Raw genomic sequence first — 17,281 nt, forward strand, 5'->3', positions numbered from 1 at the left:
GCAACCTAGATGTCTATCAGCAGACGAATGGATAAGAAAGCTGTGGTACATATACACAATGGAGTATTACTCAGCCATTAAAAAAATACATTTGAATCAGTTCTAATGAGGTGGATGAAACTGGAGCCTATTATACAGAGTGAAGTAAGCCAGAAAGAAAAATACCAATACAATATACTAACACATATATATGGAATTTAGAAAGATGGTAATGATAACCCTGTATGCGAGACAGCAAAAGAGACACAGATGTATAGAATAGTCTTTTGGACTCTGTGGGAGAGGGAGAGGGTGGGACGATTTGTGGGAATTTCACTGAAACATGTATAATATCATATAATAAACGAATCGCCAGTCCAGGTTCGATACAGGATGCTTGGGGCTGGTGCGCTGGGATGACCTGGAGGGATGGTACGCGGAGGGATGTGGAAGGGGTGTTCAGGATGAGGAACACGTATACGCCCATGGCAGATTCATGTTGTGTGTGGCAGATCCAATACAGTATTGTAAAGTAATTAGCCTCCAATTAAAATAATTTAAATTAAAAAATAAATAAATGAAAGCACCTCTTCATGTGTAAAGTGAGGTAGTCTGACCTTGAGAATGCCCCGTCCCATTCTGGCACTGGAAGGGGTCATGCCAGGTGTGTTTGCAGTAGTGCCTGGTCAGTTCATCTGAGTGAGCAAACTTCCACCCACAGCCATCCAAGTTACAGTGGTAAGGTACCTCACCTGTGTGGGTGTGGAGGTATGCCTTGAGATGAAAACTCTTCATGTAGGTTTTGCTGTAGCCTCTGTAATCACAAGTGTGAGTGGCCATAGTTTTCTGGGGCCACAACCTTCTCCCCTTCTTTGGCTTGGACTCTTCCAGCATGCAGGAACTGGGTGGTATGAGTTCTTGGTAATGGAGCAGTGGGACTTGTGACTGCATCTTGTCAGGCAGAAAGGAAGGGAGGTTGGGCCTGGGGTGGGGATGGAAGCCTGCGGGGATGGGGAAAGGAGCCATAGGACAGGATGACAGTCTCTGCTGCTCAGCAGCTCCTGGGCACCCAGGGTCAGGGTAGTCCTGCTGGGGAGCTGCCACCCCAGGGGAAAGTCATGCACATGTGACTGGTGGCCATTGCTGAGAGGGGGTCCAAGCAGGAGGAGATAGTCTCCTGCTTGACCTTAGGGCACATGCACAGTGGCCCACTGTCATAGGGCACCGCCACCACCACCAGGTGGCTGCCATCCGAACTGCTTTTGCTAACACTGATGATTGACGGGCTGCCCTATTCACTGCCAGGAACACTTAGTGATGCCTTCAACACAAACTTGCCCATCAACCTGCCAACCTGGTGACTACAGCTGCTGTGGCAGAAGGTACACTGGGTTCAATTTGGGCTGTGGGAGCTCGCTGCCAGAGAGGCTCATGTTGCTGATGTTTGCCAGGTTGAAGGGAGTGTTGGAGGGGGTGCACACTTAGCACCATAGAGGAGGCTGCCACTGGAGCTGCCTGGTGCCGTATCAGTCCTGATTTGATAGCTGAAGCTTCAGGTGGAGGGAACACTGTCAGAACTGCTACTCATTGGGGAGGACAAGGATAATGCTGATGAGGAAACCATGATGGCCACTGACTCCTGATGGGACAACGAGTTGGAGAGGATAAAGTCTAGGTCCTGGAAATCACCAAACTCCTCCATCTCCCTCCAAGGTAGGAGAGCCACATTGCTGCTGCCACAAGCCCCAGTGATTCTGCCACTCTCCAGGCCGGTGGCCACAGTCATTGCCGCCAGGTAGTAGGGGAGGCCAGGAAGCACCAGGGGAAGTCAATTCACATAGGAGAGCTCCTGCTGTCAGTGGCTATTTGGGGCACCTGCTAGACGCAGTGTCTTCGCCCTTCCTGCTGGGCTGGACTTGAATGTGGAGAAGGATAGGAGCAGCGTGTCACTGACAGCCATGTCAGACTCATCAAGTGTCTGCCTCATTAATGTGGGGGTCCCAAAAGCCCTTGGAAGTCTGAAGCAGTTGGGGGTACCTGAACCCCAAAGTCAACAAAGAGGAAAAGAAGACAGAAATGAAGCCAAAACCAAAAACCCCCAATTGCCCAAGATCCTTCTTCCTTGGGTTAAATATAAAAGCCTTTTAAAAAGTTCCTTTGTGTACAAAAGTTCTTAGAAAAGTTGTAAACTCGTAACCATAGACAAGCAGCAAGGCAAGTGAGTAGGTCTGGTGGGCAAGCTGTGCCGTCTTCAACTCAGCGGTATCCCCCGCCACTTTTGCCATCATCTCGGCCATCACCATGGGCACTGGGGCTGTGATGGGCAGGCTGTGATGCCAGGTGAGACTGGCCATGGCATCATGGATCCATGGACGGGGTGGTGGTGTGGGGCGTGGCGTATGGGCGGCTGCACCAGGCACCTGCAACCATGGGTGCTGACCGATGGCAGATGGCTGGGTGGGGTTGGGGGGGCGGTGATTGAGGAGCAGGGAGGGGCACTTGGCGGCTCCTGCCTCCAGGGGCCACAGCATCTGCGATCTGCACACTTACAGCTGCTGTCCCTCTCTCAGGGAACTACCAGGCTTTTTTTGATGTCGTTGGAAGATTTTTTATTACAGTTTTGATTTCCATGTTTGTAATTGGTCTGGTCATATTTTCTTTTTCTTCCTGGTTCAGTTTTGAAAGGTTATACTTGTCTAAGAATTTGTCCATTCTTCCACGTTATTCATTTTATTGCCATATAGTTGCTCTCTTATTATGCTTTGTATTTTTGTGTTGTCTGTTGTAACTTCTTTTCCATTTCTAATTTTACTGAGTCTTCTCGCTCTTTTTCTTGATAAGTTTGACTTATGGTTTGTCAGTTTTGTTCATATTCTCAATGAACCAGCTTTTAGTTTTATTGATTTTTTCTATAGTCTCCTTCACTTCTTATTCATTTATTTCTACTCTGATTTTGGATTTTGTAACCCAAGAAAATAGCCTGTCACTATTTCCATTGTTTCTCTATCTATTTCCCATGAAGTGATGGGACCAGATGCCATGATCTTCCTTTTTTGAATGTTGAGTTTTAAGCTAGCTTTTTCATGCTCCTCTCTCAGTTTCATCAAGATGCTTTTTAATTCCTCTGCATTTTATGCCATAATGGTGGTGTCATCTGTATATCTGAGGTTATTGATATTTCTCTGGCAACCTTGATTTCTGCTTGTGATTCATCCAGCTTGGCATTTCACATGATCCTGTTACCATTTAATTTTTGTTTTGGGGATTTTTTGGTCAGTCTTTTCTGTGTTTTCTGTCTAGAGAAGTTCCTTTAGCATTTGGTGAGGAGCTGGTTCGGTAGTGCTGCTTTGCTTGTCTCTAAAGCTTTTATGTCTCCTTCATATCTGAATTAGATCCTTGCTGGATAGAGTAATCTTGAATGTAGGTTTTTCCCTCTCATCACCTTAAGTATGTCCTGCCATTTTCTTCTCTCCTGAAGGGTTTCTGTTGAAAGATCATCTGTTAGCCTTATGGCGATCCCCTTGTATGTTATTTTTGCTTTTCCCTTGCTGCTTTTAATATTTGTTCTTTGTGTTGAACTTTGTTACTTTGATTAATAAGTGTTTTGGCATATTTCTCCTTGATTTTGCCCTGTATGGAACTCTCTGGGCTTCCTGCACTTGGGTGGCTATTTCTTTTCCCATTTTAGGGAATTTTTGACTATAATCTCCTCAAATATTTTTTCATGCCCTTTTTTGTCTCTTCTGAGATACCTATGATTCAAATGTTGGGGCTCTTAAACTTGTCCTAGAGGTCTCTGATGAATCTGTCCTCATTTCTTTTCATTCTTTTTTCTTTATTATTCTCTGCTTCAGTTATTTCCACCATTCAATCTTCCAGCTCACTTACCCATTCTTCTTCAGTTACTCCACTGTTGGTTCCCTCTAGTATATTTTTAATCTCAATATTGCATTGTTCATGGTTGACCGTTTATTCTTTAATTATTCTATGTCGTTTTTAAACATTTCTTCCATTTTCTTGATCCATGTGTTCAGTCTATTTATCCATGGCTCCATTTTGTTTTGAGGGTTTTGGATCATCTTTACTATGATTATTTGGAATTCTCTTTCATACAGATTCCCTATTTCCTCCTCACATGCTTGGTCTGGTAGGTTTATACCTTGTTCCTTCACCTGCTGCATAATTTTCTGTCTTCATTTTGTTTAGTTTACTTTGCTTGGGGTCCCCTTTCTGCAGACTGGAAGGTTGTAGTTCTTAATTGTGGAGTCTGCCTCTGGTGTGTGGAGTTGGAACAGTGCCTTGTGAAGGTTTCCTGGTTGAGAGATTTTGCCTGTGGATGGAGCTGGATCTCATCTCTCTGAAAGGCAGAGCCATATCCAGTATTAAGTTTTGGGATGTCTGTTGATTTGGTATGGCTTTGTGCAGCCTGTCTGCACAATATATATAAAAAATATATTTATTTTTTAATTGAAGAATAATTGCTTTACAGAATTTTGTTGTTAATACCAAAAATCAGCATGAGTCAACCATAGGTATACATATGTCTCCTCCCTCTTGAAACTCACTCCCATCTCCCTCCTCATCCCACCCCTCTATGTTGTTACAGTGCCCCGTTTGAGTTCCCTGAGTCATAGAGCAAATTCCCATTGGATATCTCCTTTACATATGGTAATGTACATTTCCAAGTTGCTCTCTTCATCCATCTCACCCTCTCCTTCCTCCTCCCCCTGCTGTGTCCATAAATCTGTTCTCTATGTCTGTTTCTCTGTTGCTGCCCTACAAATAAATTAATCAGTACCATCTTTCTAGATTCCACATATATGCGTTAGAATATGATATTTATCTTTCTCTTTCTGACTTACTTCACTCTGTATGGGCTTTCCTGATGGCTCAGCTGATAAAGAATTTGGCCACAATGCAGGAGACCTGGGTTTGATCCCTGGGTTAGGAAGATCCCCTGGAGAAGGAAACAGCTACCCACTCCAGTTTTCTGGCCTGGAAAATTTCATGGACAGAGGAGACTGGCAGCCTAGTCCACGGGTCGCAAAGAATAGGATATGCTGAGCGACTTTCACTTTCAACTTTTCACTCTGTATAAAAGGCTCTAGGTTCATCCACCTCATTTCTACTGCTGCTGCTAAGTCGCTTCAGTCGTGTCCGACTCTGCGACCCCATAGACGGCAGCCCACCAGGCTCCCCTGTCCCTGGGATTCTCCAGGCAAGAACACTGGAGTGGGTTGCCATTTCCTTCTCCAATGCATGAAAGTGAAAAGTGAAAGTGAAGTCACTCAGTCGTGTCTGACTCTTAGCGACCCCATGGACTGCAGCCCACCAGGCTCCTCTGTCCATGGGACTCTCCAGGCAAAAGTACTGGAGTGGGGTGCCATTGCCTTCTCCAATCCACCTCATTAGAATTGACTCAAATGCATTCCTTTTTGTGGCTGAGCAATATTCCTTATATATATGTGCCACAGCTTCTTTATCCATTCATCTGTCAATGAATATCTAGGTTGCTTCCATGTTCTAGCTATTGTAAATAGTGCAGCAATGACTATTGGACTACTGGTGTCCTTTTCGTTTTTGGTTTCCTCAGAGTATATGCCTGGTAGTGGGATAGCTGAATCATATGGTGATTTTATTCCTGGTTTTTTAAGGAATTTCATACTGTCTTCCATAGTGATTGTATCAATTTACATTCCCATCAACAGTGCAAGAGTGTTCCATTTTCTCCACACCCTTTCCAGCATTTACTGTTTGTAGACTTTTTGATGATGGCCATTCTGACTAGATATAAGAGACCAAGGGAACATTTCATGCAAAAATGGACACAATAAAGGATAGAAATGGTATGGACCTAACAGAAGCAGAAGATATTAAGAAGCAGTGGCAAGAATACACAGAAGAACTATACAGAAAATATCTCCATGACCCAGATAACCACTATGGTGTGATCACTCACCAGGATCCAAACATCCTGGAATTTGAAGTCAAGTGGGCCTTAGGAAGCATCACTACAAACAAAGCTAGTGGAGGTGATGGAATTCCAGTTGAGCTATTTCAAATCCTGGAAGATGATGCTGTGAAAGTGCTGCACTCAATATGCCAGCAAATTTGGAAAACTCAGCAGTGGCCACAGGACTGGAAAAGGTCAGTTTTCATTCCAATCCCAAATAAAGGCAGTGCCAAAGAATGTTAAAACTACTGCACAATTGCACTCATCTCATACACTAGCAAAGTAATGCTCAAAATTCTCTAAGCCAGGCTTCAATAGTATGTAAACCGTGAAATTCCAGATGTTTAAGCTGGAGTTAGAAAAGGCAGAGAAACCAGAAATCAAATTTCCGACATCCACTGGATCATTGAAAAAGCAAGAGAGTTCAAGAAAACATTTACTTCTGCTTTATTGACTAAGCCAAAGCCTTTGACTGTGTGGATCACAACAAACTGTGAAAAATTCTTGAAGACATGGAAATATCAGACCACCTTACCTACTTCCTGAGAAATCTGTATACAGGTCAAGAAGCAACAGTTAGAACCAGACATGGAACAACAGACTGGTTCCAAATCGGGAAAGGAGTATGTCAGGGCTGTATATTTTCACCCTGCTTATTTAACCTATATGCAGAGTACATCATGCGAAATGCTGGACTGGATGAAGCATGAGCTGGAATCAAGATTGCCAGGAGAAATATCAATAACCTCAGATATGCAGATGGTACCACCCTTATGGCAGAAAGTGAAGAGCAACTAAAGAGGCTCTTGATGAAAGTGAAAGAGGAGAGTGAAAAACCTGGCTGAAAACTAAACATTCAAAAATCTAAGATCATGGCATCTGGTCCCATCACTTCATGGTAAATAGATGGGAAAACAAGGGAAACCATGATAGACTTTATTTTGGGGGTTCCAAAATCACTACAGATGGTGACTGCAGTCATGAAATTAAAAGATGCTAGCTCCTTGGAAGAAAAGCTATGACTAACCTAGACAGCGTATTAAAATGCAGAGACATTACTTTGCCAACAAAGTTCCATCTAGTCAAAGCTATGCTTTTTCCAGTAGTCATGTATGGATGTGAGAGTTGTTCCATAAAGAAAGGCAAGCACTGAAGAATTGATGCCTTTGAACTGTGGTATTGAAGACTGCTGAGAGTCCCTTGGACTGCAAGGAGATCAAACCAATCAATTCTAAAGGAAATCAGTCCTGAATAATTGGAAGGACTGATGCTGAAGGGGAAGCTCCAATACTTTGACCACCTGATGCAGATAACTGACTCATTGGAAAAGACCCTGATGCTGGGAAAAATTGAAGACAGGAACAGAAGGGGACGACAGAGAATCAGTTGGTTGCATGGCATCACTGATTTGATGGACATGTGTTTGATCAAGCTGCAGGGGTTGGTGATGGATAGGGAAGCCTGGCATGCTACAGTCCATGGGATCACAGAGTCAGACATTACTGAGCTGCTAAACTGAACTGATTCTACTCGTGTGAGGTGATATCTCATTGTAGTTTTGATTTGCATTTCTCTAATAATGAGCAATGTTGAGTATTTTTCCATCTGATTGTTAGCCATTTGTATGTCTTCTTTGGAGAAATGTCTAAGTCTTCTTCCCAGTTTTTGACTGGGTTGTTTGCTTTTCAGGTATTGACTTCTATGAGTTGCTTGCATATTTTGGAAGTTAATCCTTTGTCAGCTGTTTCATTTGCTATTAATTTCTCCCATTAAGGGTGTTGCCTTTTTACCTTGTTTATAGTTTCTTTTGCTGTGCAAAAGCTTTTAAGTTAATTAGGTCCCACTTGTTTATTTATTTTTTTTAATTTCCATTACTCTGGTGGGTCATAGAGCATCTTGCTTTGATTTATGTCATTAAATATTCTGCCTATATTTTCCTCTAAGAGTTTTATAGTTTCTGGTCTTACATTTAGGTCTTTAATCCATTTTGAATTTATCTTTGTGAATGGTGTTAGAAAGTGTTCTAATTTCATTCTTTTTACATGTAGTTGTCCAGTTTTCCCAACACCACTTTTTGAAGATGCTGTCTTTGGCCCATTGATGGGTCTTGACTCTTTTGTCAAAAATAAGGTACCCATAGGTGCATGGGTTTATCTCTTAGCTATCTTGTTCCAAGTTCTATATTTCTGTTTTGTGCCAGTACTATACTGTCTTGATGAGTATATCTTTGTAGTATAGTCTTAAGTCAAGAAGGATGATATCTCCAGCTCCATTTTTCTTTCTCAAGACTGAGTTAGCTATTCAGGGTCATTTTTGTTTCCATATGAATTGTGAAATTTTTGGTTCTAGTTCTGTGAAAAATGCCATTGGTAATTTGATAGAGATCTCATTGAATCTGTGGACTGCATTTGGTTGTATAGTTGTTTTCATGGTATTGATTATCCCAACCCAGGAACATGGAATATCTCTCCATCTGTTTATGTTGTCTTTGATTTCTTTCATCAGTGTCTTATAATTTTCTGTATATAGTTCTTTTGTCTCCTTAGTTAGGTTTTTCTTAGATTATTCTCTTTGTTGCAATAGTGAATGGGATTCATTGTTTAATTTCTCTTTCTGATTTTTCATTGTTACTAAATAGGAGTGAAAATGATGTATGTGTATTAATTTTGTATTCTTTGACTTTGCTAAATTCACTGATTAACTCTAGTAATTTTCTGATACTATCTTTAGCATTTTCTATGTATAGTATCACGTCATCTGCAAACAGTGAGAGTTTTACATCTTCTTTTCCAATCTACATTCCTTTATTTCTTTTTCTTCTTTGATTGCCATAGCTAGGACTTCCAAAGCTATGTTGAATAATAGTGGTGAGAGTGGACACACTTGTCTTGTTCCTAATCTTAGGGCAAATGCTTTCAATTTTTCACCATTGAGAATAATATTTGCTGTGGTCTTAATATATATGCCTTTACTGTGTTGAGGCAGGTTCCTTCTATGCCCATTTTTGAAGAGTTTTTATTATAAATGGGTGTTAAATTTTGTCATAGGATTTTCTGAATCTACTGAGATTATCATATGGTTTTTACCTTTCAATTTGTTAATATGGGGTATCATATGGATTTGCATATATTGAAAAATCCTTGCATCCCTGGGATAAACCAGACTTGATCCTGGTGTATGAGCTTTTTAATGTGTTGCTGAATTCTATTTGCTAGAATTTTGTTCAGGATTTTTCCATCTATGTTCATCTGTAATATTGGCCTGTAATATTCTTTTCGGTTGTCTTTGCCTGGTTTTGGTATCAGGTGATGGTGGCCTTGTAGAACAAGTTCAGAAGTGTTCCTACCTCTGCAGTTTTTTTAAAGAGGTATAGAAGGATAGACATTAGCTCTTTTCTAAATATTTGATAGAATTCACCTGTGAAGCCATCCGACCTTGGGCTTTTGTTTTGGGGGAGATTTTTTTTTTTTTTTATCATAGTTTTGGTTTCAGTGCTTGTAATTGGAGTTGTCCATAATTTCTATTTCTTCCTGGATCAGTCTTGGAAGATTGAAATTTTCTAAGACTCTGTCCATTTCTTCCAGATTGTTAATTTTGTTGGCATTTAGTTGCTCATAATAGGCTCTTATAATTCTTTGTATTTCTGCATTGCCTGCTGTAACCTCTCCTTTTTAATTTCTAATTTTACTGATTTGATTCTTCTCTCATTTTTTCTTGATGAGTCTGGCTAAAGGTTTACCAATTTTATTTTCTCAAAGAACCAGCTTTTAGTTTTTATTAATCTTTACTAGTTTCTTTCATTTCTGTATCATTTATTTCTCTTCTGAACTTTATGATTTATTTCCTTCTGCTAACTTTGAGAATTTTTGTTCTTTTTCCATTTGTTTTAGGTGTAAAGTTAGGTTGTATATTCAATGTTTTTCTTGTTTCTTGAGGTAGGATTGTATTGCTATAAACTTCCTTCTTAGAAATGCTTTTGCTGAATTGAATAGGTTGACTTGTTGCGTGTTCACTGCATCTATGTCTAGGAATTATTTTATTTCACTTCTGGTTGCCTTCAGTAATGTGTTCATTATTTAGAAATGTATTGTTTAATCTCCATATGTTTTTATTTTTTACAGGTTTTTCTTGTAATTGAGATCTACTCTCATAGCATTGCTGTCAGAAATGATACTTGATATAATATCAGTTTTACTGATTAAAAAATTTACTGAAGTTTTATTTGTGACCCAAGATGTGGTCTATTCTGGAGAATGTTTCCTGTGCACATGTGAAGAAATTGTATTCTTCTGAATTTAGATGGAATGTCCTGAATATATCAATGATATTTCTGGTCTAATGTGCCCTTTAAGGCTTTTGTTTCCTTATTAAAGTTCTGTTTTGATGATCAGTTCACTGGTGTAAGCAAGATGTTAAAGTCTTCTACTATTAATGTGTTACTGTCAATTTCTCCTTTTATAACCTGTTAGTATTTTCTTATGTATTGAGGTGCTCTTATGTTGGGTGCATAGATATCTACATTTGTTATGTCTTCCTCTTGGATTGATCCCTTGATCACTATGTGGTGTCTTCCCTTATCTCTTGTACTATTCTTTATTTTAAGGTTATTTTGTCTGATATGAGGGTTGATACTCCAGCTTTCTTTTGATTTCCATTTCAGTTCAGCTCAGTTCCGTCACTCAGTCATGTCCGACTCTTTGGGACCCCATGAATTTCAGCACGCCAGGCCTCCCTGTCCATCACCAACTCCCGGAGTTCACCCAGACTCACGTCCATTGAGTTGGTGATGACATCCAGCCATCTCATCCTCTGTCATCCCCTTTTCCTCCTGCCCCCAATCCCTCCCAGCATCAGAGTCTTTTCCAATGAGTCAACACTTCACATGAGGTGGCCACAGTACTGGAGTTTCAGCTTTAGCATCATTCCTTCCAAAGAACACCCAGGGCTGATCTCCTTCAGAATGGACTGGTTGGATCTCCTTGAAGTCTATGGGACTCTCAAGAGTCTTCTCCAACACCACAGTTCAAAAGCATCAATTCTTCGGCACTCAGCTTTCCTCACAGTCCAACTCTCACATCCATACATGACTACTGGAAAAACCATAGCCTTGACTAGACAGACCTTTGTTGGCAAAGTAATGTCTCTGCTTTTTAATATGCTATCTAGGTTGGTCATAAAATTTGCATAGTATATATTTTTCCATCCTCTCAGTTTCAGTCTATATGTGTCTTTAGGTCTGAAGTGGGTTTTTGTAAACAGCATATATATGGGTCTTGTTTTGGTATCTGTTCAGCCAATCTGTGTCTTTTGGTTGGAGTATTTAACCCATTTACATTTAAAGTAATTATCGGGGGAGGGAAGGCACCAAGATGGCAGAGGAGTAGGATGCGGAAAACACTTTCTCCCCCACAAATTCATCAAAAGAGCATTTAAACGTCAAGTAAATTCCACAAAACAACTTCTGAATGCCGGCAGAGGACATCAGGCACCCAGAAAAGCAACCCAACTCCTTGAAAGGAGGTAGGAAAAAATATTAAAGACAATAAAAGAGACAAAAGAGGGAGGGACGGAGTTCCGTCCCGGGAAGGGAGTCTTAAAAAGAGAGAAGTTTCCAAACACCAGGAAACCTTCTCACTGCCGAATCCGTGCCGAGCTTTGGAAGCACAGAGGGCAACATAACAGGAGAAAAAATAAATAAACAATTAAAACTCGCAGATTGCGAGCCCTACGGTAACTCCCCCAGCGGAGAAGCAGCGCAGACGCCTGCATCTGCCATTAGCAAGCGGGGGCTGGGCAGGGAGGCGCGGCGCGGGCTGCATCGCTGAGAGTAAGAATCTGGCCTGAATACCCTGAGCACTATCTGAGCGAAATAATTTGGGCTAGCAAACCAGACTGTGGGATATCTACCATGCGAAAAGCCAGCCCTAACCTAAGACACCGCCAGCCCGCGCACGGAACAAAGGACTAAACAGAGATAGCCGGCTGCAGACCTTCCCCCTCCGATGACAGGCAGCCAGAGCCGCAAGGGGACAATCGCAGCCCCAGAGAGACATTATCTATAAAACTGGCTTCTTTGCTAATTAAAACTTATTGGGGGTCTGGACGGTCAACATCTGCCTGAGAAGGTGCGCCGGTTTTACACCCAGATAACCGAGTGGCGGGGAGGCGATAAGTCGCAGCATTGGCGCTCGCCAAACACCTCATCACCTGAGCTGCTCGGACCTGGGAAGAGCACAAAACGCAGGCCCAACTGAGTCTCCGCCTCTGAGGACTACCTGAGTGCCTGAACCTGAGAGGCTTGGACCTGGGAGGTGCATGCAACCCAGGGTCAGCCTCGGATTGTTCCCGGCAGAACAACCTAGAGCCTGAGCAGTGTGGGCAGGGAGGCTACACGTGCCATGAGCGGGGGGCAGACCCAGTGTGGCTGAGGCACTGCGAGCGCACGCCAGTGTCATTTGTTTGCAGCATCCCTCCCTCCCTCCCCACAGCGCGACTGAACAAAGAGAAGAAATACAGCTCCACCCACCAGAACACCGACACAAGCTTCCCTAACCAGGAAACCTTGACAAGCCACCTCTATATACCCACACACAGCGAGGAAACGCCACAATAAAGAGAACTCCACAAACTGCCAGAATACAGAAAGGACTCCCAAACTCAGCAATTTAAACAAGATGAAGAGACAGAGGAATACTCAGCAGATAAAGGAACAGGATAAATGCCCACCAAACCAAACAAAAGAGGAAGAGATAGGGAATCTACCTGATAAAGAATTCCAAATAATGATAGTGAAATTGATCCAAAATCTTGAAATTAAAATGGAATCACAGATAAATAGCCTGGAGACAAGGATTGAGAAGATGCAAGAAAGGTTTAACAAGGACCTAGAAGAAATAAAAAAGAGTCAATATATAATGAATAATGCAATAAATGAAATTAAAAACACTCTGGAGGCAACAAATAGTAGAATAACAGAGGCAGAAGATAGGATTAGTGAATTAGAAGATAGAATGGTAGAAATAAATGAATCAGAGAGGATAAAAGAAAAACGAATTAAAAGAAATGAGGACAATTTCAGAGACCTCCAGGACAATATTAAACGCTACAACATTCGAATCATAGGGGTTCCAGAAGAAGAAGACAAAAAGAAAGACCATGAGAAAATACTTGAGGAGATAATAGTTGAAAACTTCCCTAAAATGGGGAAGGAAATAATCACCCAAGTCCAAGAAACCCAGAGAGTCCCAAACAGGATAAACCCAAGGAGAAACACCCAAAGACACATATTAATCAAATTAACAAAGATCAAACACAAAGAACAAATATTAAAAGCAGCAAGGGAAAAACAACAAATAACACACAAGGGAATTCCCATAAGGATAACAGCTGATCTTTCAATAGAAACTCTTCAAGCCAGGAGGGAATGGCAAGACATACTTAAAGTGATGAAAGAAAATAACCTACAGCCCAGATTATTGTACCCAGCAAGGATCTCATTCAAGTATGAAGGAGAAATCAAAAGCTTTTCAGACAAGCAAAAGCTGAGAGAATTCTGCACCACCAAACCAGCTCTCCAACAAATACTAAAGGATATTCTCTAGACAGGAAACACAAAAATGGTGTATAAACTCGAACCCAAAACAATAAAGTAAATGGCAACGGGATCATACTTATCAGTAATTACCTTAAACGTAAATGGGTTGAATGCCCCAACCAAAAGACAAAGACTGGCTGAATGGATACAAAAACAAGACCCCTACATATGTTGTCTACAAGAGACCCACCTCAAAACAGAGGACACATACAGACTGAAAGTGAAGGGCTGGAAAAAGATTTTCCATGCAAATAGGGACCAAAAGAAAGCAGGAGTCACAATACTTGTATCAGATAAATTAGACTTTAAAACAAAGGCTGTGAAAAGAGACAAAGAAGGTCACTACATAATGATCAAAGGATCAATCCAAGAAGAAGATATAACAATTATAAATATATATCCACCCAACATGGGAGCACCGCAGTATGTAAGACAAATGCTAACAAGTATGAAAGCAGAAATTAACAACAACACAATAATAGTGGGAGACTTTAATACCCCACTCACACCTATGGATAGATCAACTAAACAGAAAATTAACAAGGAAAAAAAAAACAAAGAGTTAGATATGACTGAAGTGACTCAGCATGATTAGAATCTGTGAGGTCAGTCAGAGTTTCTCTTCGATGATGGTGATGAAGCAGTATGTCCTGAAACTGATTATTGGACCAGAAACACACTTAATGAAGTCCTTCTTGGGGTCTATTGCCTTTTTTCATCATGAAGGGTAGTCAGAGAGTTTGTACAACTCAGCTCATCACTCATCATTATAATATGTACCAGAGAGTTTCACCCAAATAATGTTAGCTACCATGATGTGAAATTAGATATGAAATAAATAGTGCCACAACAAAAAAAAATAAATAAAATTAAATTAAATTAAATTAAACATAAAAAAAAAAAAACAGGCAGCTTGGACATTAAGGCTTCCATGTATATATTTTAGGAATTATAATTCACTTTAAATCCATAACTAGTACAATGGCTAAAATAAAAATACTGACAATATGCAGATGTTAGTAAAAGTGCAAAAAAAAAAAAATAAAGTAATTATCGATGTATATATCCCTATTGCCATTTTCTTAATAGTTTGGGGTTGGTTTTTGTAGATCTTTTTCTTCACTAGTGTTTCCTGACTATGTAAGTCCCATTAGAGTTTGTTATAAAGCTGCTTTGATGGTACTAAATTCTCTTAATTTTTGTTTGTCTGTAAAGCTTTTGATTTCTCCATCAGTATTGTAAGAGATCCATGTCAGATAGAGTAATCTTGGTAGCAGATTCTTTCCTTTCAGTACTTGAAATATATCCTGCCATTCCCTTCTGGCTGGCAGAGTTTCTGCAGAAAGATCAGTTGTTAAACATAATGTGTTTCCCTTGTATGTTACTTGTTGCTTTTCCCTTGCTGCTTTTAATATTCTTTCTTTGTGTTTAATCTTTGTTAGTTTGATTTTTATGTGTTTCTCTTTTTATTTATCCTGTATCTGACTCTTTGTGCCTCTTGGACCTGACTGACTATTTCCTTTCCCATTTTGGGGAAATTTTCAACTATAATACCTTCAAAATTTTTCTCATACACTTTATTTTTCCCTTCTTTTTCTGGGACCCTGATAAGTCAAATGTTGGTGCATTTAATATCGTCCCAGAGATCTCTGATGCTATCCTCAGTTCCTTTAATTCTTTTTACTTTATTCTGCTCCTTAGCAGTAATTGCTACCATTTTACCTTCCATCTCACTGATCCTTTCTTCTGCCTCAGATATTCTTCTATTGATTTCTTCTGGAGTATTTTTGTTTTGCTGGAGAAGGAAATGGCAAACCACTCCTGTATTCTTGCCTTGAGAACCCCCTGAACAGTATGAAAAGGCAAAAAGGTATGTAACTGAAAGATGAACTCTCCAGGTCAGTAGTTGCCCAATATACTACAGGAGAAGAGTGGAGAAATAGCTCCAGAAAGAATGAAGAGCCTGAGCCAAAGCAAAACAACACCCATTTGTGGATTTGACTTGTGATGGAAGTAAAGTCTGTAGAGAACAATACTGCATAGAAACCTGGAATGTTAAGTCCATAAATCAAGGTAAATTGGAAGTGGTCAAACAGTAGATGGCAAGAGTGAACGTCGACATTTTAGGACTCAGTGAACTAAAATGCACTGGAATGAACAAATTTAACTCAGATGACCATAATATCTACTACTGTTGGAAGGAATCCCTTAGAATAAATGGAGTAGCCCTCATAGTAAACAAAACACTCTGAAATGCAGTACTTGTGTGCAATGTTTAAAACGACAGAATGATCTCTGTTTGTTTCAAAGGCAAACCATTCCATATCACAGTAATTTTTCAAATCTATGCCTGAAATGCAAATGCTCAAGAAGCTGAAGTCAAATAATTCTATGACCACCTACAAGAACTTCTAGAACTAACACCCCACCCCCCCAAAAAAAAATCGTTTTCATCATAGGTGACTGGAATGCAAAGGCAGAAAGTCAAGAGATACCTGGAGTAACAGGCAAGTTTGGCCTTGGAGTACAAAATGAAGCAGGGAAAAGGCTAACTGAGTTTTGCCAAGAGAACGCACTTGTCATTGCAAACACTCTCTTCCAACAACACAAGAGATGACTCTACTCATGGACATCACCAGATAGCCAATACCAAAATCAGATTGATTATATTCTTTGCAGGTAAAGATGGAGAAACTCTATACAGACAGAAAAACAAGACTAGGAGCTGACTGTGGCTCAGTTCTTGAATTCCTTATTGCCAAAATCAGACTTAAATTTATGAAAGTAGGGAAAACCACTTGACCATTCAGGTATGACCTAAATCAAAGCCCTTATGATTATACAATGCAAGTGACAAATAGATTCTAGGGACTAGAATTCTAGACAGAGTGCCTAAAGAACTATGTACAGAGGTTCCTAAAGAACTATGTACAGAGGTTCATCACATTGTACAGGAGTCTGTTATCAAAACCATCCCCAAGAAAAAGAAATGCAAAAAGCCAATATAGTTGCCTGAGGAGGCATTACAAATAGCTGAGAAAAGAAGAGAAGCTAAAGGCAAAGAGAAAAAGAAAGATATACCCATTTAAATGTGAAGTCCCAAAGAATAGCAAGGAGAGATAAGAAAGCCTTCCTAAGTTATCAATACAAAGAAATAGAGGAAAACAAAAAATGGGAAAGACTAGAGATCTCTTCAAAAAAAATTAGAGATACCAAGGGAATATTTCATGCAAAGATGGGCACAATAAATGAAGGAAACTGTATGGACCTAACAGAAGCTGAAGATATTAAGAAGAGGTGGCAAGAATACATGGAAGAACTATGTAAAAAAGATCTTAATGACCCAGATAACCATGATGGTGTTATCATTCACCTAGATTCAGATATCTTGGAATGTGAAGTCAAGTGGGTCTTAGGAAGAATCACTATGAACAAAGCTAGTGTAGGTGATGGAACTCCAGTTGAGCACTTTCAAATCCTGAAAGATGATGCTGTGAAAGTGCTGCACTCAATATGCCAGCAAATTTGGAAAACACAGCAGTGGCCACAGGATTGGAAAAGGTCAGTTTTCATTCCAATCCCAAAGAAAGGCAATGCAAAAGAATGCTCAAACTACCACACAATTGCACTCATCTCACACGCTAGTAAAGTAATGATTAAAATTCTCCAAGCCAGGCTTCAGCAATATGTGAACCGTGAACAGATGTTCAAGCTGGTTTCAGAAAACGCAGAGGAACCAGAGATCAAATTGCCAA

The 17,281-nt window shown here is 40.4% G+C and overlaps 1 pseudogene; it reads right to left on the minus strand.

Annotated features, from left to right (window-relative positions):
• Positions 1 to 541: 541 nt before the first annotated feature.
• On the minus strand, positions 542 to 2,072 carry LOC133242618 (Krueppel-like factor 4; annotated as a pseudogene).
• Positions 2,073 to 17,281: the final 15,209 nt, after the last annotated feature.

The sequence above is a fragment of the Bos javanicus genome, chromosome X (genome assembly GCF_032452875.1).
Source record: "Bos javanicus breed banteng chromosome X, ARS-OSU_banteng_1.0, whole genome shotgun sequence".
NCBI lineage: Eukaryota > Metazoa > Chordata > Mammalia > Artiodactyla > Bovidae > Bos > Bos javanicus.